Below are 25,653 nucleotides of genomic sequence, written 5' to 3' on the forward strand. Positions count from 1 at the left end.
TGTCCTTGCCCAGACAGTCTGCCCTGCCCTGCCCCTCAATCTTTATCTATTGTGTCCTCCTTAGAGATACGAGGCGCAGAGCTGAGCTCGTAAGGGCTAAGCCATTATCTCTGCCCCTGGAGCTGACGCGGTAGTAAATATCCATTCAGTTGCTCTGTTAGGATTGTATAAGTGTTTCAGAAACCGCTAAGTTGCTAGGAGACCATTTAACTGGAGCAGGGATGAGGGGCCTACCTAGGGCTGGGGGTGAGGAGCTGCAACCCTCAAGAAGACCAGAAGGCTGAAGAGCCCCGAAAGAGGGGAGTGTGGCAGAGAGTGAGGCCAAGAGCCCAACAAGGTCCCACCTTGAGGGTCCCTTTATACTTCCAGACTTAGGGAATGAAGAAACTCCACTGAAATAATTAGGTGGGGAATGGTGCATATGTAGCAATCAGGAAGAAAGATATATATGCCAACACTTTCCAAATGGTGCTAAGAATTAAGAAAGAAGTGATATTGGAATTTGGGGTATCTTTGAGAGTGACAGAGCCATTCTCAGCTTAGGTGGGGTTTAACCAAGTAGTTAGGGAACCAAATGGTCATAGTTATGTTTCCATTGAGTCAGTGACCTCCAGGTTCTTCTCTTACGAATTTGAAGAATGAAATCCACAAACCACAGAGGGTGACGTTTAGAAAGATTTTATTATAGAGCTTAAGAGAAGGAAAAAAGACAGAGCTCTCGGAAAACAGGAGGAGGTCTGAGCAGGGAATCTGCCTGGTGACACTGATTTTTTTTTTTTTTTTTTTAAATGGGAATTCACTGGATGGGGCTGAGCTGGTCAGCTCAAGTCTCATGCCAGATGTTTAAGTGCATTGCAGGGTCATTCACATCTTCTTGCCACATTTCTAGGGAAGCACACCTCCTTTAGGAGAAAAGAAATAAGAAAATGCAGATTTCCTCCTTGTAGGCTCAAGGGTAATTCCTGCTTCTAGCCAAGAAACACGAAAGCTCATTTTGCAGAGGAGGTGTGGGTGCTCAGTTTACCCTCAGCTGTCTAGCCAACGTCTATCACCTCGCCTTCTCTGGGGAGGTCACTCTGGCTGCCTCAGAGCTGCCTTTAAGGCTTTTTGGTCTCTAAAAATAACCTAAGTTTTCGGTAGCTTAAAGTTTAACTTTAATTAATCAATTAATTAATTTCAAGGTCTCATGTATCCCAGGCTGTCCTCAATTTACTATGTAGCCAAAGGCAACCTTGAACATCTGATTCTCTGGCCTCCATTTCCCAAGGGCTACGATGGAATTGCATGTGTGTGACTACATGTGGGCCACAAGACCAATAGTTTATGTGGTCCTAGGGATTGAATCCAGAGTCTGGTGCGTATTAAGCCAGCATTTTACCAACTAAGACTTGAGGGTTGACTCATAAACAGATCACAGTAAAGGTTTATTCTTGAGAATTTGCCTGGCAATCCTTAAGTTGGCCTCACCAGCCACCTGAATCTAGAATTATCTTCTGACATTGCCATACTCCAGGCATTGGTCCACCCAGGCCCACTCAGAAAGGTGAATTTGGAAAGTCTGTAAGGGCTGGTTGTGGAGATTCAGGCAACACAGCGAATCCAGGATCCCAGAACCTAACTCTTTTGGTTAGATTTTCCCTAGCGGCCACTCTTCTGAGGCTCAGAGTCTGATCTGACATGCCACCATTACTGATTGAGTTCTTGGGTCCTTGAGTCCTTTTGCATATGAACAAGAAGGGCCTACATGGAAGAAGTCACCAAGGTCTCTTTGATTCCAACACTCTAGAACCTAACTTCAAAGGAGGAATGCCATCCCCAGGTAAGGCTGTGGGAGGGATGCTCTATGTCCCCAGGTGAGAAAGACAGGCATGTCCTGTGGTGGATAACTCTGGGCTAGCAGGTAACTTCAAGATGGGATGGAAAGGAGAAAAGGGAGCAGGGGGTAGCCACAAGGAGTTTTTGACCAGCTGACTAGTGGGAGTGTAACGAGGGGAAAATAAACTCATGACTGTGGCCATAAATTCCTGATCCTGCTCTGCAAAGCTGGCTTTGCACAGGGATGATGATTTCAACATATATATTTATCCACTTCTTATGGGAATGCTGAAATTCTAATTTTTTAATTTATGTTTGGAAAACACATTAATTTTTCTGATTTATTTATTTTTATTAGAGACAGAAAGGGAGAAAGATAGAGATATATAGAGAGAGGATGGGTGCGCCAGGACCTCTAGCCACTGCAAATGAACTCCAGACACATGCACCACCATGAGCATCTGGCTTTCATGGGACATGGAGAATCGCACCTGGGTCCTTAGGTTTCACAGGCAAGCACCTTAACTGTTAAGCCTCTCTCCAGCCCCCACACTAAATTTTTGATATCATTTACTATTTATTTATTTATTTTAAAGCAGAGAGAGAGAGAGAGAGAGAGAATGTGCATGCCAGGGCCTCCAGATGCTGCAAACGAATGCCAGATGCATGTGCCACATTGTGCCACTGGCTTTACATACGTATTGGGGAATTGAACCTGGGTTGTCAGGCTTTGTGGGCAAGTACTTTAACCATTGAGCCATCTCCCCAGCCCTGAATTCTCTAAAAATTATTTGTGTGTATATTTGTGCATGTTTATAAGTATATATATGTGTATATGATGTGTGTGTGCCTGGGTACACATGTGTCATGGCACATGTGTGTCATGGTGCTCGTGTGGAGGTCAGGCCACCTCGGGTATTTCTCTTCCCTTTTCACCTTCTCCTTTGAGACGGGGTCTTTCTCATTGTTTTGTCTTTCCTGCTTGTCAGCTTCCACATCTTCCTGGCTCCGCCTCTCATTGCCATAAATTCATGGAAATTACAGATGCATGCACCACCTTTCATCTGGCTTTATGTGGGTTATGAGGAATTGACCTCAGCAAGCAAGAGCTTTTAATAAGTGAACCATCTTTCTACTCCCAAGACCACATTTAAAAAAAAAAAATTTGGTTTATTTTTATTTATTTATTTGAGAGCGACAGACAGAGAGAGAAAGAGGCAGATAGATAGATAGATAGATAGATAGATAGATAGAGAGAGAGAGAGAGAGAGAGAGAGAATGGATGTGCCAGGGCCTCCAGGCACTGCAAATGAACTCCAGACGCGTGTGCCCCCTTGTGCATTTGGCTAATGTGGGTCCTGGGGAATCAAGCCTCGAACCGGGGTCCTTAGGCTTCACAGGCAAGTACTTAACCACTAAGCCATCTCTCCAGCCCAAGACCAGATTTTTTAAACTTGTGGGACCATATCTCCAAAATCTCCACAAACTGGTAAAAAATGATTCTCCTACCTGCGACTATATTTAATGCCAGTGATCTCAAAGATGCCAGCATTCGGAATGTTGCTGCCAGGCCAGAACAGTCGCGGCCCTTTCCCGGTGTTTTGTTTGTTACCACACTTCTTCAGACTTCCCCGGGCTCGTTCCCACTGAGAAGTGAGTTCCTGGGAAGTGCTCGTGCGTGGCGTTTATCATAAGTCCCTAATGGTGCGACCATATGTTTAAAGAATGAGAGGGAAACAGAGAAGATACTACAAATGAAGAAGAAATCAGATATCTAAACCAAGTGATCCAAGTGTTGCCAGCTGTTTCCCATCTGCCATGAATTAATAAAGCATTAACGAAAGGCCAAACTCATGTGAACGCCTTGTCTCTGGACATCTCTGTCTCTGTGAGCCATCAGCCAAGGCTTAGTGAAATGTCTGCTCCAACTGGGGGTTACTTCCCAGCGAGGTGGGAGGAAATGTTGCATTCTCACTTGGTACAGTGGTTTTTCTCCTGGACAGGAAGGCAAGAAAATGTCCCAAACCAGCTCAGCCAGTAATAGTTGTATGCTTTGGCTAAGTCTCCTCACCCACTCCTAACCCAAGAATCTCCACTTCTTATCTCTGAAATGTCAGCTGCAATTCATCACCTTCAATTAAGGGCAGACTGTGGACAAAGCCGAGCCACATGTGAGCGGGCACACAGTCCTCACCTCAACAAGAGCAGATTCACGACACTGACTCCAAATACCAGAGCACCCCACTTATCCAAAGAGCACCTTGGTAAACATTTAATGACTTGAATGCAAAATGTGTCAGTCTGTAAACAAATAGAAAAATGACCTTATATTTTATTGTATTATATTTATTTTAATTATTTATTTATATTTAATTTATTCAATGTTCATATAGTATATTTGTTTTTTTAAATATTTTATTTGTTTATTTATTTGCAAGCATAGAGAGAGACAGAAAGAATGGGCACACTAGGGCTTCCTTCTGCTTAAATGAACTCCAGATGCATGTGCCACTTTGTGCTTCTGGCTTTACATCGTTGTTGGGGAATTGAACCCGGGCCTTCAGGCTTTGGAAGCAAGTATTTTAATTACTGAGCTATCTGTCCAGCCCCAATATATTTATTTTTAATGTTTATTACGTACTTCAAATCACAGGTGATACTGGTTAATTATGAATATTGATTAATATGTTAGTAGTTTCAATTATACACTTATAATCATATGTGTACAAAGCAGAAATATTACTGTTACAATGCAATACTTGCAGTCAAACTCTTGTAACATTGTTGATTTCAGTGATCTCACAGATAGTCATTTATCTTTAAAGTATAGTACATAGCAATTCTGATTGTAACATGAGCTTCATGTGGTGTGCTTGCTGGGACCAACACTTAGTAATTGAGGGGCTCAGACCTCCAAGATCAATGAGCAAATCTTCATCAGATCCTCTGTGCTCTCCTCTTCTCTACTGCCAAGAACCATCCATAAGTCCCACACTGGCAAGGTGTGGTGCCTACGTCCGTACCCTCAGTCAGTACCTAGAAGGTAAGAGGCAAGAGGATTAGTTCAGGGTCATCCTTTCCTACATAACGAGTTGCAGGCTAGTTTGGGCTACCTGAGACCCTGCTGTCTAAAAAAAAAAATCTCAAAACAGCGCTGGAGTGATGGCTCAGTGGTAAAAAGCACTTGCTTGCAAGACCTGCTGGCCCAGGGTTCAATTCCCCAGTGCCTATGTGTTATAAACAGCTTTACATTGCTGGGATGAACCTCCAAACCAGACACAGTTGATGGGATGCAGGGGTTTAATTTCAAGCTTACAGATCCAGGGGGAAGTTCCACCGGTGGTGGGAGAAGCTGCTTCCATCCATCCAAGCAGAGAGGAACAGCCCAGCAGCCAGCAAACACCAAGAGCAGCAAGCCCCGCCCTGCAGCAAGAAACAGGAACCCCGCCTCGGTCTTCGGACTGCCCAGCACGGCTCTGCCTCTAAACACAGCTTTGGACTAGAACTCCAGGACCTGCCTCCAGTGACACCTCCTCCATCCGGGTGGCTGGAGACCCAAGTTACAAGCCTAATAACACACCCATGTCTACGGGGTCATACATTCAAATGACCATGCCATGTAAATCTAGATGCACAAAGTGGTGCTTACCTCTGGAGTTCATTCACAATAGCAAGAAGCTTTGGCATATCCATACTTTCTCTCTGTCAAATATATATAAAAACACTAAAAAAAAATCACATTGATACTACCTTACAAGGTTGAAGACTAACGTGTGTTCATCAAAGAAAAGTGGTACAGATCGAAAGAATGAGGAAAGAATATTCTAGAAAGTCAAATAAGATGACTCCAGGGGATAATTCTGAAGAGAAAAGGTGTGAGTGTATGTAATAATCATAATAAAGATAAGAGGGCATTAAAAGCTCTAAATGAAAAGTGATTAGAGATATGGGCGGGTGAGGAGCAGCTGTCTGATGAGTCATGGAGCTCATTCTTCTGTGCCCCTTTCTTTCAGAACAAGGCCCATTGACACACCTGGTTTCACACAGAAGGCCTGGATCTTCCAAGACCTTAAGGAAAAGCCTTGTCTCCTGTAATCCCAAATCATGCAAGCTCAGGGAGCAAGGAAGACAACTTTCACTTTCTCTCACGGTGTCAATCTTTGTTAAAGAAAGATCGTGATACAGTTGGGGCTGGAAGGAGAGACCCCCCCCCCATGCATGGCTTAGCTGATGACAAGGTCTTTAATAAGATACCTAAACTGAAGTGAGAAAACTAGATTACCAAACTTCTCTCAATTGAAATTCAATGGGCTCTTGGGGAGGAGGAAAACAGAAAAAAGCAATTGTGAAAGGAGTAAGTGAGAAGAAAGGTGGCCACATGGCTGAGTGGTCAGCAACCTGCTTAAAATACTTACAAGTGTGAAGTCATTAATGTCCCCTTTCTGGCCCCTATGCAGCTTCCTTGTCCCTGCCCCTGCCCCTGCCCCACAGTCCTTCACAGAAGTGGGGTGGGAGCAGCTTTCTTGTGGAAATCAAGAGGAGGGATACAATGCTGCAAAACATGTTACACAGTGCGGAGCCTAGTACACAACCCAGGGGCAGCCGAGGTGCAGAGCAGTGGCGGACATCGTGGGTGACCTGGGTTTTCTACAGGGCCTTAGAACTGGGCAGGTGAACCCATCCTGAAGCCAATAAGGGATGAGGTGAGAGTGTCTGAGTGCCATGCATGGGACGTCCCCTCCCAGGGCCATGTTGCCAGGAGGGCAGAGGTCAGCTGCTGCCTTCCTGCCTTTCAGCAGTGCGGCTGCCCCTTGTGAGCCCTGGAAGCACAGTCTGCTCTCCCCGCTGGGCACTTCAGCCCCCGAGGGGGAATTCTTCAGTGACTCCTTGCCTCTGGCCTGTCTATCCTCCTGGGGCTTTGTTCTTTTTTTTTTTTTTTTCTTTTTTTTATTTTCATAGCTATTTGATGTACTTTTAGTTTTTTCTAATTTTTTTAACAAGTTCCATGATTATAAAAAATACCCCATGGTAATACCCTTCCTCCCCCACTTTCCCCTTTGAAACTCCATTCTCCATCATATCTCCTCCCCTTCTCAATCAGTCTGTCTTTTATTTTAATGTCATGATCTTTTCTTCCTCGTATGATGGTCTTGTGTAGGTAGTGTCAGGCACTGAGAGATCATGGATATCCAGGCCATTTTGTGTCTGGAGAGAGCACGTTGTAAGGAGTCCTACCCTTCCTTTGGCTTTTACATGCTTTCCGCCACCTCTTCCGCATTAGACCCTGAGCCTTGGAAGGTGTGATCGAGATATTGCAGTGCTGAGCACTGTGGTCACTTCTTTCCAGCGCCATGATGCCTTCTGAGTCACTGCCATCTGAAAAGAGAAAATTCTCTACCAAAAGTGAGAGTATCATTAACATAAAGGTATGAACATAAAGAGAAGTACTTACTGGGCAGTTTGATAAGCATAGTATATACATTTAGCTAGACAGCAGCAGAGGTTGTACCCCAAGGGCTCATGACTACCCCTGTTTTAAGTTGTCAGTATCAGGGCCTCCAGTCCAATAGGGGGCGGTTGGTTTCCACCACGACAGACGCGGCACCAGTGCACGTCTTTGTTCTTCCATCGGGCTTGCACACAGCTCACTCTGGGCGGAGGGTCTCCCCGCTGTCTGCTGAGAGAAACGGGGAGCTGTGCAGACACTTGCCTTCCACCTTCCAGCTACACAGAAAGAGCCCCGGGGACCTTCACTGCAGCCTCCCCAGGTGGCCCCAGGGCTTTTGCTGTCACCTTTTCCGTTCATGACCCGCAGCCCTGTCCATGCACTGAAGAAAGCCTCTTCCTGTAGGCCACAGTCCCCTTCACCCTGACCCTTGGGCTCAGAGCCTTGTACACACTCCCCTCTCCCCGCTCCCAGCTGGCCATACTGGAGGCTTCAGAGGCCTCACTTCCCCAGAAGAGCCTGGGGGTGGGGGGTGCAGGTTCGAATCAGCCTGGCTCCTGCAGGCCTCCCTGCCCACACCTTCACCCACCTGCCAAGGCCCTTCCCTCCGAGGCAGTTGCCCTCCCCCAAAGGAGGCTTAGATAAGGCCTCCCTCCTGTGCTCTTCTCTCTCTCCCATTATTATTATTATTTTATTTATTTGTTTATTTATTTACTTATTTATTTATTTATTTTGGGTTTTCGAGGTAGGGTTTCGCTCTAGCCCAGGCTGACCTGGAACTCACAGCAATCCTCCTACCTCTGCCTCCCTGGTGCTGGGATCAAAGGCGTGCGCCACCGCGCCCAGCTATCTTTTCTTTTTTCTTGACTCTTCCTGAACTAAGGGGAATGCTGACGCTGTCTCCATGCCCCCCCCCCCCTCTCTCTCTCTCTCTCTCTCTTTTCAGTTCACTGTCCTCTCAGCTTTCCCCAGCTTCCTTCCACCCTTTTGTATTTCTGTCCCAGATTTTCCCAAGATCCTCACACTTGGCAGGCCACCTGCTTTCCTCTGAAGCAAGTAGCACCCCCTTCCTGTGCCCACCCCCTTCCAAAATGGAGCTGCTGTCCCACTGAGATGCAAAGTAAACCCCACTACTATCCGAACCTAACAATTAGCCCTGACTGACACCCACAGTTCAAGGACCAGCTGGCCAGAATTAGCCTGTGGACTTAAGGGCAATCGCAGCTCTCCCTGCCAGGAACCGCGTCCTCCCCACGTCCCCAGGGGACTGATTTCGACTGGGGTCTCTGCTTCCTCCAGACATCTCTGTGCGCTGGCTGAAGTCTCCAAACTGACGCTGGAAAATCTATCTTCCTGCGATCTTTAGCTGCCGACCTTCCTCTCTTTTGCTTCTTTGGGGGGATATTTAGCAGAGAAGAGCCAGGAACCCCCAGGGTCTGAGGCACTGGCTGCTGTCGCTCCAAGTCCCCAGACGCCTCTCCTGGTGGCAGTGTTCCTCCTCGGATCTGCGGGCTCCCTCCCTCTACCCCTCCCGGGTTCACTTCCCTAGCTTTTCTCAGCAGGGCCCTGTGGCCTCAGTGCTGGTTGGAGATGCTGCTGGACCAGGGAGGATGAAGAAAGCCTGGGGGCTTAGAAATTCCCTCCCTGCTGACTCCCTTTACATGCAGTGGCTTCTGGGCATTTGTAAATTCCCCGAGAGCCTTCCCTGGCAGCTGACCCCTCTTTCCACTCTTTAAACAACTTCCCTGGGGTAGGGAGACAGCTCAGTGAAAAGCACTTGGACCTGAGTTCAGATGCCCCGGACTTCAGGAAGTGCCAGGTGGGCATGCCAGCCTGCCTGTAATCCCAGCGCTTGGGAGATAGAGACAGAGGATCCCTGGGCAAGCTGGCTGACAAGACTTAATGACGAGCTGTGGGTTCAAATGAGAGCCTTAGGAAAGTAAATTAGAGTGGTGAAGGGAGATACTCAGCATCAACCTCTGGCCTCCACACGTGTGTGCACGCGTGCATACACCCACGCCCCCCACACAAACATGCATACACACATGCAGACCACACATATATACATGACTCTTTAGACTGCAGAGTTCCCTCCTGGCTCTCCAAATGCCCCAAGCTTAACACTGACTAAGATACCAGTGCTTTGTATGTGCCGGGCGTTGTCTGATTGAATTTTCCCAGGATCCCATAAGCTAAGCACTGAACTTTCTGCATTTTATAGAGGAAGTAACAGATCAGATAACTTTCCTGAACATCTAGAAAGTGATCGAATCATGTTAAAATACAGCTTAGTTGGGCTGGAGAAATGGCTTAGTGGTTAAGGCGCTTGCCTGCACAGCCTGAGGACCTAGATTCGATTCCCCAGTACCCACGTAAGCCAGATGCAGAAGGTGGCACATGCACCTGGAGCTCATTTGCAGTGGCTAGAGGCTCTGGCATGCCCATTCTCTCACTCTATCTGCTTCTCTCTCCTCTCCCTCAAATAAATAAATAAAAGTTTAAAAATACAGCTTAGTCGACAGACTCAGCTCTTTAGCATTTTGCTGGGCCTCATGTCTGTCTACCAGCCTTTTTTTGAGCCCCAGACCACTCCTTTCACCCTGCCTACCATGAGTAGAAGGGTGTATGTGATTAGGTGCACGTGCACGGTCTCCCGCAGTGAGAGGAGGGCTGCACAGCTCGATGATAGGTCGATGGGTGGGATGGCAGTGGGCAGAAGGGTGGGCGGGTTTGTGGGTGGCTAGATGACATGAATGGATGGACTTCAAGATGGGCGGCCTTTGTTCAGAAAAACACTTTGGAACACAAGGAGCTCTGGTGACACAGAGCTAATCACTTTGTGGCCTCTTTCTTCCAGACAAGGCTCTTCCATTCCTGGGGGAAGGCTTTCTCTAGGTACCTCACCCCGCAGAACAACAGCTGCATTCCCTCCAGCAGTTATTTCTGCCTGGGTTTATTTTTTCTCACATGCTTCACACTGACTTTGGAATTCAAATTCAGTTTGCCCAGGGAGCCTTCATCCTCAATAGAGGTGGCTGTCATCTGACTCTGGTGGGGTCCTGTGGGGTCCTCAGTAGCATCTGTCTGTGGGATGCGTTGCTTATGTTTGCAGGGCGGAGTTGCCTGGCTATGCGGAAGCAGAGCTAGGACACTCTCATCTCCCAGCACCCTGTGCAAACGGGTGCTAGGACTGGACAGCCTGGTCTGTTGACCTTGAACAAGCTCACAGGAAAGGTAAACTTTCAGGATGCGGACCAACTTACTCATCAGACCCTCTACGCACTTCATCCCCAGGTGGTTGCCCATCGCCCCCCAAGCCCCACGTTACTCCAGGCTTCTAGTGCCTCTGGCTCCACATGACAAAGTCCTTCTTGCTACAGACTTACTGCTCCCCTTTCTCCATATTAAGTGATGTCACAAAGTCACCTGAGAAGCTCCACGCCAGTGGTGCTCATGGGACCTGACATTCAGGTGTTAACTTTATTTATTTCAACTATTTTATATTTATTTATTTGACTGAGACAGAGAATGGGTGCTCCAGGGCTTCCAGCCACTGCAAACAAACTCCAGATGCATGTGCCACTTTGTGCATCTGGCTTAGGTGGGTCCTGGGGAATTGAACCTGGGTCCTTTGGCATTGCAGGCAAGTGCCTTAACTGCTAACTCATACCTCCAGCCCTAGGCTGTTAACTTTATGACATGAGTTTTGTTTATTCTTTTGTTAATATTATTATGAAGCCAAATCTATCAGAGAATCACTCAAAGCCAAGTGCTTTTCCCCTGGCAGTAGTGTCTCTGGGGCCTCGTCCTGTCCTGCTCCGACTGAGTTTGCGACACAATCATGCTAATGCCCACAGCAAGCCCAGGTCCCGCAGCCCACGTCTTTACCATCAAATAAAGACCAACTTATGCATTGCACCTCTCAAGCCCCTTTGGGGTGACCAAAAGGCCCTGGCCCTGAAGATGGGGCTACAGTGTGCCCTCACCTTCATTGGCAAGATTTGTAATACAAGAAGTGAAGTGACCTCAATGGGAGAGCTCTCAAGATGCTGAGTGATGTGTGTATTTTCACACGAACATAAAACAGAGGAAAGGAAAAATTGTAATTGCCCTTCTTTGGCCTCACGCTAAGCTTTTCAGTAAATCCACCATGCCCAGCTCTGATCTTTTGTCTGATTGTGAGCTAACAGGTGAACTCTGTCACAGCCAGTCCGCCTATTCAATGTGAAAACAGATTAAGCTTTCACGCTCAGCAAACTCTGAACAAAGCTGCAAATTCAAGGTGTGCCCCAGTCCCTGGCAACCATTCATGCTGGGGCCCAAGCACCTTTCCTTTTCAGATAGGAAAAGGCTTCCATGGAAGGAAAATGTGCTCCTGGTAAAGATAGCTGATCAATGTGACAGACACTTTTATGAAGACCAGAGGAAGGCATCGAGGGAGCCTTTCAAATGGACTCAGTGTCTCCTGGGCATATAGCATGGTTAGGAGAAGGCAGGCAGTTTTCAGCCCCTCATTGGTGGGTGGGTAGGAGGCAACCCTGGCCTGGATATCACCTCTCTGCCCTGAAGAGACATAAAGGTGTCAGCTTTGGGAATGCCTGCCTTACGTTCAGGGATCGGGAAAGCAATGGGACAGTAGGGGGACAGGAATTGGCAGTCTGGCCAGTATCAGCTCGGTCCCCTGCTAGTTCTGAGGCATTGATCACCGCCACTGTCTGACCCCCAGCAAAAGGACACTGGATCTCAGCTCCTGCAAGTTTAAAATGTCTCTAAAATCGTCCAGTCAAAATAGCATTTAGATACACAGGGCATCACTGACAAAGAGAGCTAGAAGCATCCTTGAGAGGCCACCTGGGTCACCTGCCTGGCTGTCAGCACAGCCACCCTTGAACTATCCTAGACATAGTCCTGGCAGCTGACAGAAAGGCTGCTGTTTTGCATTTTCCTCTGGAGAACAGTGAATGGCCCCTGAAAAGTTATGTATCTGTACCTTTATAATAGAGTGCATAAAAGAAAAATTCTCTGTTAAGTCAAACATCAATACCCCCATCTCTATCTCCACCTCCCCTCCTTCCTCCTCAGTGGTGTGATCCCTGGGACACCACCGTGCAAAGGAGGTAAGTGGACAGAAAGGCTTCTGAGAACAGGAGCAACACCTTTAAGACAGAACAGGCAGAAGATGGGACAGAGGAAGAAGGGGACCACAGAACAGTTGTCATGGGGATAGCAGTTTAACACCACCAGAACCAAGTACTGCTGTCCCCTAGTATACAGTCTTGGGTACACACTGTGATTGGTGCAGTGTAGGCCTCACACTCATTCCTTAACCCAACTACCGTGACCAGGTCAAGAGTGATTACAATAGACCAACTCCAGGTCATGTGTCCAAGGATATCAGGGTAATGGAAAAAAATCGTTAGACGGCCAAAACAATAGGTACCGTATACTTCTAAAGCTACCTCCCAGCTACTGGACTGGTTTAAAAGAGTAAATACAAGTGCCCAAAGTAGGGCCTAATAGGAGATCCTCAATCAGTGTTCTTTCCTCTGTAGATATAAGAACAAATAAACAGCTCTTCTGAACTCGTATGGCGAACAAGTGCTGATAAAATCAGCATCGGCTCAAACCTCAGCTCTGAGCTTGACCTGTGCCTGAACCTTCCTGAAGAATGAAGACTGCTCAGCAAACATCTTCCTCTGATGTCCAATCTTCTTGCGACCTTGATGTTCCTGAGCCCACCAGGCCCGAGTTACCAGAGCCACCAGGAGGAGGCTTCTCTTTCTCACAGCGTTGTGAGCCGAAAGCATTTCTCAGCAAAGTCATGGTACAGTATTTTCCTGACCTTTTTACAGAGCCAGTGTTTGATTAAAGTGGATAAAATTTCTGTTTCTAATCATTTTTTAAAGATTGTATTTATTTATTTGAGACAGAGGGAGGAAGAGAGAGAATGGGCACGCCAGGGCCTCAAGCCACTGCAAACAAACTCCAGACGCGTGTGCCACCATTGTGCATCTGGCTTATGTGGGACCTAGAGAATCAAACCTGGGTCCTTAGGATTCACAGGCAAATGCCTTATCCACTAAGCCATCTCTCCAGCCCCTGTTTCTAGTCTTATATTAGCTTCCTAAGAATGGGTTGTGTATGCCCTTCTGCTCCTCTCAACTAACAGCTTTTCAGGCCTGGATAGATAGCTCAGAGGCCTAAGGACCTAAGTTCAATTCCCCAGTATCCTCATAAAGTCAGATACACAGTGGTACATGCATCTGGAGTTCATCTTCAATGGCTGGAGGCCCTGGTGCACCCATTCTCTCTCTGTATTCTATTTCTCTGTACTTGCAAATAAATAAATAAATAATTTATTTGGGGGGGGGGTCAAGGTAGAGTCTCACTGTAGCTCAGGCTGACCTGGAATTCACTATGTAGTCTTAGGGTGGCCTTGAACTCATGGCAATCCTCCTACCTCTGCCTCCCAAGTGCTAGGATTAAAGGCATGTGCTACCATGCCCAGAGTAAAATTAAAAAAACATAAATAAATTAAAATAAATACAAACTTTTTCAGAGCTTCCTGAAGAATCAAGCACAGACAGTTCTGGACCTTGGTGACAAGTTCACCCCATAACTCCCTTGTCCAATGCTACACTGTGGTCAGGTAGATGTCACTATGTCCCTCAAACTACACAATCATTAACCTCTGCTTCCTTGACATACCTTCCATTCCCTCTGAGAACATGTTCTTCCCAATTCCCACACCCACAACTCATCCACAAAATCCAAACCCCAGGGCTGGAGAGATGGCTTAGGGGTTAAGGCATTTGCCTGTGAAGGCTAAGGACCCAGATTCAATTCCCCAATACCCATGTAAGCCAGATGCATATGGTGGCACATGCGCCTGGAGTTTTTTTGCAGAGGCTACAGGCCCATTTATCTCTGTCTCTCTCTCATTCTTTAATAAAGAATAAATAAAAATTAAAAAAATATTTAAAAATCCAAACCCCAGGCTGGAGAGATGGTTCAGTCAGTAAGGTGCTTGCCTCAGCAAGTATGAAGATCTGAGTTCAAGCCCCAGAGCCCATTTTAAATTAAAAGAAAAAAAATATTTTAAAGCCAGGGTCTGGGGATATGGCTCAGCAGTTGAAGGTACTTATTTGCAATGCCTGCCAGCTCATGTTTGATTGCCTATTCTCCAAGTCAAGCCAGATTCACAAAGTGATGCATGCATCTGGCACTCATTTGCAATGGCAAGAGGCCCTGGAGGTGTGTCTGTACCCATCTCTCTCTTCCCTCATAAGTAAATAGATAAATAAATAAATATCTTGAAAAGTTTTGTAAAAGACAGATGTGATGGGGTGTGAATATATTCACTGTGCTAGAGAGGAAGAGAAAGGTGTAACCCTGGGGATCACTGACCAGTTAGTCTAGCCTTCAGGGTGAGTCCTAGGCCATTGAGAAAGCTTGTCTCACAAAAGGTGGATAGTGACTGAGGAAGGACACCCAAGGGTGCCCTTTGTCCACACACACACACACACACACACACACACACTCACTCACTCTCACTCTAAATGCCTTTTCAAAGCCTGCCTCAAAGCTTTTCTTACTCCTTTCAACAGTTGTGATCTTGATACCTTTGACTTCCTTATGGAACATGAGTTATGCCTTATGTTTGTTAGCTTCAGTGATAAGCTTTATACTTTATTTAAAGAACCCTTATCAAGACTACTATAGTAGACATCTGTTCTGACACATTAGGTAGAGATACCTGCGATGAACTGAGCAGCTAATATGGGGCTTTAGCAGCCCATATAGAATATAGTTCAAACGATGAGCTTCCAGAACTTTAACACTTATTTGCTCATTTTGACCCATGCATTGGATGATTCTGTCACCAATCTTTATGAAATGAAAGCTTCAGACTACATGGTCACCAAAGATCCTTTCACACTCAGCGCTGCATCGCTCTCATGTCCTGCAGTTCACTGGTTAGCATTTCTGTGCCTCTTTGCTCTTGCTATTGCCGCCCATGCAATGCTCAAGGAAGGATGCAGGCGCTCCTCTGAGCTTCAGAGACTCTGGGGCAGAAGACTGGAATGAGTCCACAACAGCACACACGTATAGCTGCTGAATGCGGTTAGCTCGAGGGCCCAAACCCAAGCCATGGCCTCCAAGCCAGACCGCAATCTCCGCGCCTGTGAAGTGGGACAGCTGGAGCAGAGCCCACGAGGGCCCCTTCCAGCATGGACACCACAGTGACTCAGGCCCATGCTCTCTCTCGCTGTCCCCCAGGAGCACAGTGTGTTCCACAAGATCGTGGCTGCCAAGCCACCTGGCAGAGGAAAACAGCTGCACAGCCACTCCCAGCCTCACCCCGGAGAGGCAGGCTGAGCTTTGAAAGAGGACCTTGCCCGAGCCGTGACAATGTTCAGAAAGCTTTAACTGTAGCTGCAGGTCCAATTTCTCAGCACCAACACGAGAACGAGTTGACCAGACTTTCCCTCTAAAGAAGAAAGAGCAGTAGGGAGCACTAGTTGGTCAAATACCTCGCACCTTCCCGTCCTCATCATCAGGCAGCTCCTGTTCCTGGTCTGCTGCCTCCAGACCACGGCCGCAGCGCACAGCACCACGCGGACTTTTCTCCAGACTGCGACCCTTGGGTTGGAGCTGCCCACTGATCAAAGAACTTGCAGGCAGATGACCAGTTCTGCCAAATCTCTCCAGTTGATTCAAGTGGAGAACAAATCTTTTATACTGATCTCCTCTTGGCCCACTATATCCATCCTGATTTCTGCCTTGGCTCATGCATGCTACTGCAACAAAATCCCTTAGGTTGGGAGTGTATAAATAACTGAAGTTTATTCCTTACAGGTCTGGAGGGTGGGGCCTCCAAGATCAAGTGGCAACAGAGCTGGCGTCTGGTCAAGTCTAGTCCTCACAGGGGACAAGACCAAACAATGTTAAAACTGCTCACTCTCGCTCTCTCTCTCCAGGCCTTTCAGCAGTACATAAATGTCATCCACTTCTGAAGGGTGCCGACTCTTAATACTGTTGTCTTGGAGGTTAAGGTCCAACATAGGAATTTCAAGCCGTAGCTCACTCGCTCTCCCTGCAAGATGTGCTGGCCAGTGTCTGTCAGCTACAAGGCAGGCCATTCACTTTTGTTAGTAGTAGCTAGTCAGCCCTACTTGTCCTCAAGGCTGTCCATGGGAACATTCCTTGTGGATGTGACTTCTTTATTTTTTTATTTTTATTTTTTTGAGGTAAGGTCTCATTCTAGCCCAGGCTGACCTGGCACTCACTCTGCAGTCTCAAGCAGGCCTGGAACTCACAGTGATCCTCCTACCTCTGCCACCACATCTGGTTACAATTTAATTTATTTGAACATTATATGAATCAATTAAAGGAAACCGCAAAAAGGGAGTTGTAGGTTGTATTGAAAAGCAAACTAAACCAAGCATGGTGGTGCACGCCTTTAATCCCAGCACTCAGGAGGCTGAGGTAGGAGGATCACAGTGAGTTTGAGGCCAGCTTGGAGCTACAGGGTAAGTCCAGGTCAGCCTTGGCTACAGTGAGACCCTGCCTTGGAAAAAAAGAAGGAAGAGAAAGGGTTGGGGAAGGGAGAAGGAGAGGAGGAGGAGGAGGCAGAAGAATGGGAAGAAGAAGAAAAGGAAGTAAGAAAGTAAGAAAGAAAAGCAACCTAGGAGTTGAGAAAGATAAATTCCTAAACCCATTTACAGCTGATGTTGGTATATAAGTGGTGGTGGTGGTAAAAATATAATGAAAAATATAGAAGGGGTTGGGTTGCTTTGCAATGTCTATGCCCGCCTGTTCCACTTTGAAAAACTAAATATTGTAATGGAAGCATTTTGGCTATAATTTAAGTAAACAACCTAGGTGCCAATCAGAATTCATACTCAATAAAAAAAAAAGAAAAAGAAAAAAGAAAGCTACTTAGCCCACATTAAAATTAGCCAACACTGTAGGTTAAGTTACAGCACTATATACAATATGAATATGTTCTCGAGTCAGTTACTTGAAAAAATGCCACACCTAAAAACACTTCAGCTGAATGCAATAAACTTCATCCTATACTCTGGAACCCAAATATTTTCAATTTATATTCTGATGTCGGCATTGTAGCCATAGCAATTCTCAGCATGTGTGAAAGTAAAGTGAACCAAACCCTCATCCAGGTTCTGCAGCCACGCTTCATTTATTCCTTTCCTTTGCTGATAAGTGTTAAATCAAACTTCAGGCAGTGCAATTTTATCCTTACTTTAGTAGAGAACTCAAACAATATGGACACGCTCTTCTGCAACCACAATGCCACCATCACAACATAATTATCAACAATTCTTAACACATTCAATTTTCTCAGGTTGCCCCCCAAATGTTTTTCTATTGTTTTGTTCAAATCATGGTATACAGCACATACATTACATTTACTTGTTACATCTCATGCCTTTTACTTTCTTGCTTTTTTTCTTCATGCTATTAATTTATTGAAGAATCCTTGCTTTTATAAATAGAGATGTAGGAATTTCAAAGCATTCAGAGATTTTAATGAGCAGCTGACAAGGGTTTAGTGGTGGTGAATTTCAAAACGGGGTACACCCCAAGTTTCCCAGAGTGCTCAGGGAGCTGTCGCTGTCATGCCCAAGAGGAGTTTGTCTCTGTCTCATCTACCATGGTGAAGTAAGCAAGGAACTGGACACTGGTTGAACGGTTTGATGGACATGTGCTATTGGTGCTGAAGATACTGAAATCTTGCTGGATTCACTGCTATTAGGAGCGAATTTTGGAAAACCAGCAGGTAACTCCTCAAAAATTAAGCAGAGTGTTCACATGACCTAGCAATTTCACATATATATGGAACAATAATGTATGTCCACACAAAACTTTTATGTACAAAATGTTCATAGCAAATTATTCATAATTGCTAAAAAGTTGAAATGATACAAATGTCTGTGATGGATGAATAAATTAATGTTATACAATTATACAATGGAATACTATCATGCTACAAAAATGAATGTTGGGCTGGGGAGATGCTCAGCGGTTAAAGGAGCTTGCTTGCGAGGCCTGCTGGCTCAGGTTCAGTTCCCCAGTGCCCGCGCAGAGCCAGGCGCGCAAAGTGGAGCAAGCATCTGGGCTCTTTGCAGTGACAAGAGACCCTGGTGCACCCATTCTCTCCCCATCTCTTTCTCCTCACAAACAAATACACAAAAACAGTGGTAAATGAATGGTGAAATTCATAATGCGTTGACATGGACAAACCTTGAAAATATTCAGAGAAAGAAGTCAATAAAATTGCCAGAAGAATGCATTTTATATGAAATGCTCATTACTCACAACTCTGTAGAGACAGAAGTAGACTGCTGCTTACTTAGGGCTGTGAGATGGGGGAGGAATGGAAAGAAAAATCGAGGCCCTGGCATGCTTGCTTGCTCCCTCTTTTCTTTCTCGGCTTGCAAATAGATAAATGACATAACATACTCTTTTAAAAGGGGGAATATGAATAGATACCCAAAGTTCTCCTTTAACCACCAACTGTGCACCATGACACGTGTGTGTACATGCATACACACGCTACCACCCCCCCCCCACACACAAGCAAGTGTTCATGGGAGGAACTGATGCTTTTTCCTCCCTTGTCCTTTTGGTTTCAGTCCTGGGATCACAGGAACCAGCCTCTTAACCTTCATCACCTCTCTTCTGGCCCTTCCATCCAGTCCTCCAGCTAGCCAGCTAGGGCTTTGGATCCTTGCTGTGTGACGAGGCCAAGCCTCGGGACCACTCATTTCCCCTGGGGTTGAAAAGCAGACCCGCCACCTAGGGTTGTGGTGAAGGCTGAGTGAGAAAATGCACACTAACATAGGGACTACATGCAGTTTTCTCTTTTTTCTCCCCCCGCCCACCCCATGCTCTTTCCTTCCGGGCTCAAGGTTCCATCTCAACTTCAGTCATAACCTGGGTGTGCCCCAGTGAGGTGAGCCACGCCCATCTCAGCAGCACTGTGCCCCACCCTCCCAAACTGTGCCCTCTGCCCCAGGAAGGGATGCCATCGGAGCGCAGCAGCTGGCCCCACTGGCAGCCCCACAGTGACAGTGACTGCTGCACAGGCTGGCTTTGCCAGCGTTGAAGCCAAGGCTCATTCACTACAGGCCTCCGGAGGCTCCACCTTCTCCAGCGCAGGCTCACCTCCGCCCGGCCGCAGCTGTAGTTTGCTTTCTTTTGAACGGCTTTGAGCTCCTGGAGCAGCAACAGCGGAGGGATGTCCTGGGATTGTTGTAAGGACCCACCTGAGGTTTTTTCTGGAGCTCCAGGAGCGCATGTATGAAAGGATGGGTGCTGTTTCTTTGATTCTAAAACTCCCCAAGCCCTCACTTTGGGAACACCAGCTTCCTTGGTCTTCTCTAGTGGGAAGTGGGGTCCCCAGCAGCGGAGTGATCATCCCCTCCAGGTGCCTAGGAGCTGCCCGGAAGCCCTGCAAGAAAAGACGCACCAGCGGGGCTCTGTGCCCAAGGCTGCTGCCTGGCACCACAAGCTTTCCTACTGCAGAGCCGTCCTTGCCAGCTGGTGGGAAGCAGCCTGCCCTACCCCACCCCTGTGCTCCTGTGGTAGGGGCTTTTGCAGTTGATGGAAGACACCCTTTCTGAGTTTCTGGGACAGCTTTCCCAGATGGAGTCTTAATCCATGTACAGTGCGGTCTTTGCAAATGGAGAGAGGGTGGGGAAGGGAGGCACAGGAGGGAGAGATTCACGTAAGGTGTGGTCTTTAGGAAGAAGGAGGAGAGGGAAGGAGAGATGAGAACAGAGGAAAGAGAGAGGAAGGGAGGGGAGAAGAGAGGAGAGAGAAAAGAAGGAGCTGGGGAGGTGGTTAAAGGTACTTGTTTGTAAAGCCTGCCTGCACAGGTTCAATTCCCCAGTAGCCATGTAAAGTCAGACACACAAAGTGGCACATGTGTCTGCAGTTCATTTGCAATAGCAAGAGGCTCTGGCTGGCTGCCTTCCTCTCTCTCTCTCTCTCTCTCTCTCTCTCTCTCTCTCTCTCTCAAATAAATAAAAATAGTTTTATAAAAAGAGAGAAGACATGGGCAGATATTCTATTCTCAAGTGTGCTTAGAAAATGCACCATAAAAATGAGAGTAATATAGAATATACTGTATTCTTTCCAGCTCCCAGATCTGCCTCTTGAAGATTCTTAAATCACATTAGCTATCAGAGCAGCGTCTATCCTCCCATCAAGGCAAGTGTTCAACAGATTGGACCCGGTACCCTCCAGCACAGAGAAAACAGTTTGGTAAAGGCTGTTTTAAGAGAGGCCCTGAGTCCTAGCTGGACAGCCAACTGTCTTGGGGAGCTTTCTTTGTTGTTTGTTTTTAATGTTTTAAATTATTATTGCTAACAACATATTTCGTATGGATGCATCATGTGTTTGTACCCTCTTTTACCTCGTTCCTGCCCCCCATTCCACTGGGGACATTCCTCAGTGGGGTTGCAGGTATTCCCTATGGAGTTGTGGTTTATGCATTGTGGGAGCAGCAGTCAGTTATTTCTGAGGAGAGGGAATGCCTCTGGGCATGATGTCTCAACCTGTGGCTCTAACAGTCTTTCTGCCCCTTCTTCCACACACAATTCTTTGAGCCGTAGTGGGTGAGTTTTAAGTCTACTTCAGTGATAAGCTCTGAATCTCTGCTAGGTAGGTGTTGAGTGTCCTCAGAGTCTGTCTACTGCACCTGGTGCTGATCAGGTTCAAGCTGGTCCCTCGGGGAGATTTATTTCTTTATTTATTTTTAATTTTTTATTTATTTATTTTATTTATTTGAGAGTGACAGACACAGAGAGAAGGACAAATAGAGGGAGAGAGAGAATGGGTGCGCCAGGGCTTCCAGCCACTGCAAACGAACTCCAGACGCGTGCGCCCCCTTGTGCATCTGGCTAACGTGGGACCTGGGGAACAGAGCCTCGAACCAGGGTCCTTAGGCTTCACAGGCAAGCATTTAACTGCTAAGCCATCTCTCCAGCCCTATTTATTTATTTTTGAGGTAGAATCTCACTCTAGTCCAGGCTGACCTGGAACCTGGAACTCACTATGTAGTCTCAGGGTGACCTTGAACTCATGGCAGTCCTCTTACCTCTGCCTCCTGAGTGCTGGGATTAAAGGCGTGCGCCACCACGCCCCACTTCTCAGGGAGCTTTTAATGCCAGTTCCTACACTGACTCCGGGGGCTTCTGGAAATCCATGTTCCTAAGCGCTGCCTGATCAGATCTGTGTCCTGCATGGACAATGCTGGGAACCACTGTCCCAGGACTGAAGGGAATTAGAAAGTAAGTCAGTCACTGCGACTTCACGCGGCACTCGGCCCATATGCTCAACTTGTTCAGGAAAGGCAGCTGCTACATACTAAACTCTCCTCCCCTGGCCTGACTCTTCATTTTGATGCCCGGTGACAGCTCCTGTTTCTTCCCAAGGCAATCTGGGCAGGCTCTTTGGCTTCATTTGGAGCCTGTTCCCAGCCACAAGGAAGCAGCAGGATTGGAAAGAACAGCGGGGCTGGGGGGATGGCTCTGCGATAAAGCGTTCACCACCCAAACCTAAGGATCCTCAGATCCTCAGACCCACGAGCGGGGAGCTGTGTACTCCAGCACTCTGCCCAGGGACGGAGGCCAGCACAGCAGAACTTCCTGACAGCTCCAGGAAAGTGCACCAAAGGTCAGCAGAGCAAGATGAAGAGAAATGCTGCCTCAAGTGAGGTGGAATGCCGAGGAATGACCCGCAAGTTGGCCTCCGACCTCCACATGTGTATACACACACACGCTCATACACCAATAAAAAAGGACACTAGCTAGTTAAATGGGCTGTGGGTGCATATCTAAGGCATGCATGAGGTGCTGGACCTCAGACTTACCTGGCCCCGTAGGTCTTGCTGGACCCTACATGCCTCTTTCTGTCCTAGGTACTAAATAGCATATAATTGTGTCACATACCAAATCATTCCCTCTACTTATACTCCTTTTTTTTTTCATTTTAATTTTTACTTATTTATGAAAGACAGGGAGAGGAGAGAGAATGGGTGTGCCAAACGAACTCCAGATGCATGGGCCACCATGTGCATCTGGTTAGATGGGATCTGGGAATCAAACCTGGGTCCTTAGGTTTCACAGGCAATTGCCTTAACTGCTAAGCCATCTCTCCAGCCCAATACTTTTTTCTTGATGTCTGCTTTATTTGTCTAATTCTCTGAAGTTTAGCCCAGGAGTCCTTTTCCTTAAACAATCTTCTCAAATGTCATGTTAGGTCCAGAACTCCTCCTCTAGGCTTCCATGACACCAGTATAAAATCCCATTTTATCTTCTCAACCCAGCTCCACCCACCTGTGCTTTAAAATTGTGTTTACATGTATGTTAAATATGTCTGTAAAATGTAAGGCTTAATTTCATAACATTTTGGCTACAAATCTGCATCATTTCTTATTAAATCTATCTCTAGTTCAATCCTTCTCCAATCTATTTTTAACTCTTCTAAATATAATTCTAATTCTTCAGCTTGCTGAGCTCCTAAAAACGCATAATTTGCCCACAGCATTCTTGCTCTCACCCTTTTCCTGTGAAGGCTTATGCCTCTACTATACCTAACTTCCCTAGGGGCATAGTGTAGCTGACATGTCTTTGAAATCACGGAGCCTGAATATCCCAACCTGAGCCACTGATAACATCTTGGGAGACAGACTTTCTTCATTTGATACATTATATTCATGATCACTTATCCAGAAACCAGAGTTACTGATTTTCCCCCAGATTTCTACAGCTAGGACTCAGCCACTTGGAATTCTCCACAGAGGAGAGGGTGGAAGTCTAGAAATCAAGTTGTCTGGAAATCCTGAATCAGAGACGCTCAGCAAGTGCCACCTAGGCATTAGGGGAAGACATGGCAAGGTGAATGTACCGAAATGCTCATAAAAGGAGGTTTACATTTTCATGCTCTTACCCCCCAATTTTTGTAAAGAAAGAAAAAGCTCTCCCCTACAAATTAAATCTCCTACCTTTGCTTGTTCAATGCCTTTATTTAACTGTGAAACCTGAACATTTGAAAATGGCAAGAACATCAGCTGGGTCTCAGTGGGGCCAGTCCCTGTGAGAGGCTAACTCATAGGACATCTGTGAAGGGAGGAGCTAGGTTAAAGGAAACCACAAGAGAGGGTGAGGCCTGGAACTTACAACCATGGGAAGTGGTTAGCACCTCTAGGATGGAAGCAACTGGAAAAAAGAAGTCTGACCCTAGGGGAATGCAGTCAACAGGGGCTGGCTGTGCCTTGGATAAGCTGGAGGAAAACTGAACGACCCTCACTCCCTTCCAGTCTCCAGGGCATGTCAACACCTCTTTCAACACTCTAACCGGAGCTTAGAGTGAAACAGCATTTTGTGGATTCAGGAAGAATCCTTAAGCTCCAAGCTCTGAGTTTTGTTTTTTTTTTTTTTTTTAATGTGTTTTAACAAAGAATTGAAATAGACCGAGAAGGCTAGATTATAAACTATTACAGTTTTTTTCAGGGGAGTCAGGGGTGTTCAGGGGAGCTCCTGAACCAAGATAAGGAGTTGGATACCACCTTGTGGTGTGAGAGACCATGTGGGAGGTGAGTGTGGGCCAGGAAAGCAACGGGAAAGGGGATTTTCTGGAGAGGAGATTTAAAGAGCTGGAGCTTAAAAAGCTAAAAGGCTACTAGGAAATAGAGAATATCCTTTCCCACTCTGCAATAGCTGCCAGAGTGGGCAGGACCTGGTCTCACCAGTGCTGGGACCCCCAAGATCCAGGGTGGAGAGATGAGCAGGCATGAAGAAAATACACAAGGAAGCTGCTCTCCCCCACCCCAAAATCTCTCACTTATTTGGTCTCGGGGGCTGGCTCAGGAAAAGGTCAGTACACCTGGGGAGTGGGCGGGAGAGCTGCGTAGATGAGATTTCAATTCCAGTTCTGCTGCAGCAGTCCCACAGTGTGACAGCTGTGTGCTTTCCCCATTTTGGGCTCTCCCCTAACTGGGTACCTAATAGTAATAAATCCATCTGACTAGTTCCCTCTCAAGAGGACAAAGGAGCCTGTTGGTGCCATGGCAGAGGGACAGCAAGGGAAGAGCATCCAGTGTGCCAGCCTTGGGCTAGAAAATAAAGCTGCACTTCTTTTCTTTTTTTAAAACTGCATTTCCTTACTGAATGTCCTGGTCACTGAAACATCTTCCTCCTCCTTCCCCAGGTTCGGTCACTGTTCCTCAGTTCTGGAAGAATTTGTTCATTCAACTTCCCATCAGTAGTCCATAGCCCAGACCCTTGCCTGCTGCTGGCTTTGGTAGGGTCACTTAATTAAAGAAAATACATCATCAGATATTAAATTATATTCATCATTTTCAGAGCCCATGTCATTAGGGTTCTGGAAACTTCCTGGACACCTCAACTATACAAGTCATAGCTCTAGGTATCTCCTAAATTAAAACTACCTCATTGCCCTCCAGGCCATTAAAATAATATATTACATTTCTGGAATCCTTCAGGAAAAAAAAAAAACTGTTTCTTTAGCCTTTTATATTAGGGAATACATTTTAGTCACATAGTCAAATTTGTAAGGGAGACACAGTCACAAAATCATCAATTCTAAATTCTGAAAAGAATTTTGTCTTTTTCTTTTAGGTTTTCAAGATAGGGTTTCACTCTAGCCCAGGCTGACCTAGAATTCTCAATGCAGTCTCAGAGTGGCCTCGAATTCAAGGCGATCCTCCTACCTTTGCCTCCCAAGTGCTGGGATTAAAGATGTGTGCCACCATACCTGGCTTTGAAAATAATTTTTGATTTCAAATTTTCATGACCATTTTGGACAAAAGCTTGGATTATTATTAACCCTGATGGCTTTACCTTATCTTCAGCTGTTTTGCTCTTGGGAATCTGTAGACTTTGGAATATGAAATCTGATTATTCACTTCTCATGTATTATCACTAATCCTGTCCTGAACTGAAATGCTACACTTTCTTGCAATGAGCTGATTATGAAATTTACTGGCAACTTCCAGGAACCCCTGGGGTAATGTAAATAGATGTCTGGAAACACCTGATGTGCCAAAGATTATAATTCCGAAAGGCTTACCACCAACACTTCAAGTCTATATCCTGAAATCTCAGTGTTAGGAGTTTTGGCTTTATGATCATTGGCAACAATTCTCAGAACTATGGCTGACCTAAACGTGCATGAGTCAGCTTCCACCTTTTAAATCTGTAGCCAGGTGTGCTAAAATCCTACTTATTAGGTATTCACGGTCAGGACACCTTGTAGAAAGAACTTCCCTAAAAGAGCAGGAAGAGAGGAGCAGATCTGGATGCTTTTAACATCACCTAGTGCTAGAAATTTTCCAGTGA

The sequence above is a fragment of the Jaculus jaculus genome, chromosome 19, assembly GCF_020740685.1.
Source record: "Jaculus jaculus isolate mJacJac1 chromosome 19, mJacJac1.mat.Y.cur, whole genome shotgun sequence".
Lineage (NCBI taxonomy): Eukaryota > Metazoa > Chordata > Mammalia > Rodentia > Dipodidae > Jaculus > Jaculus jaculus.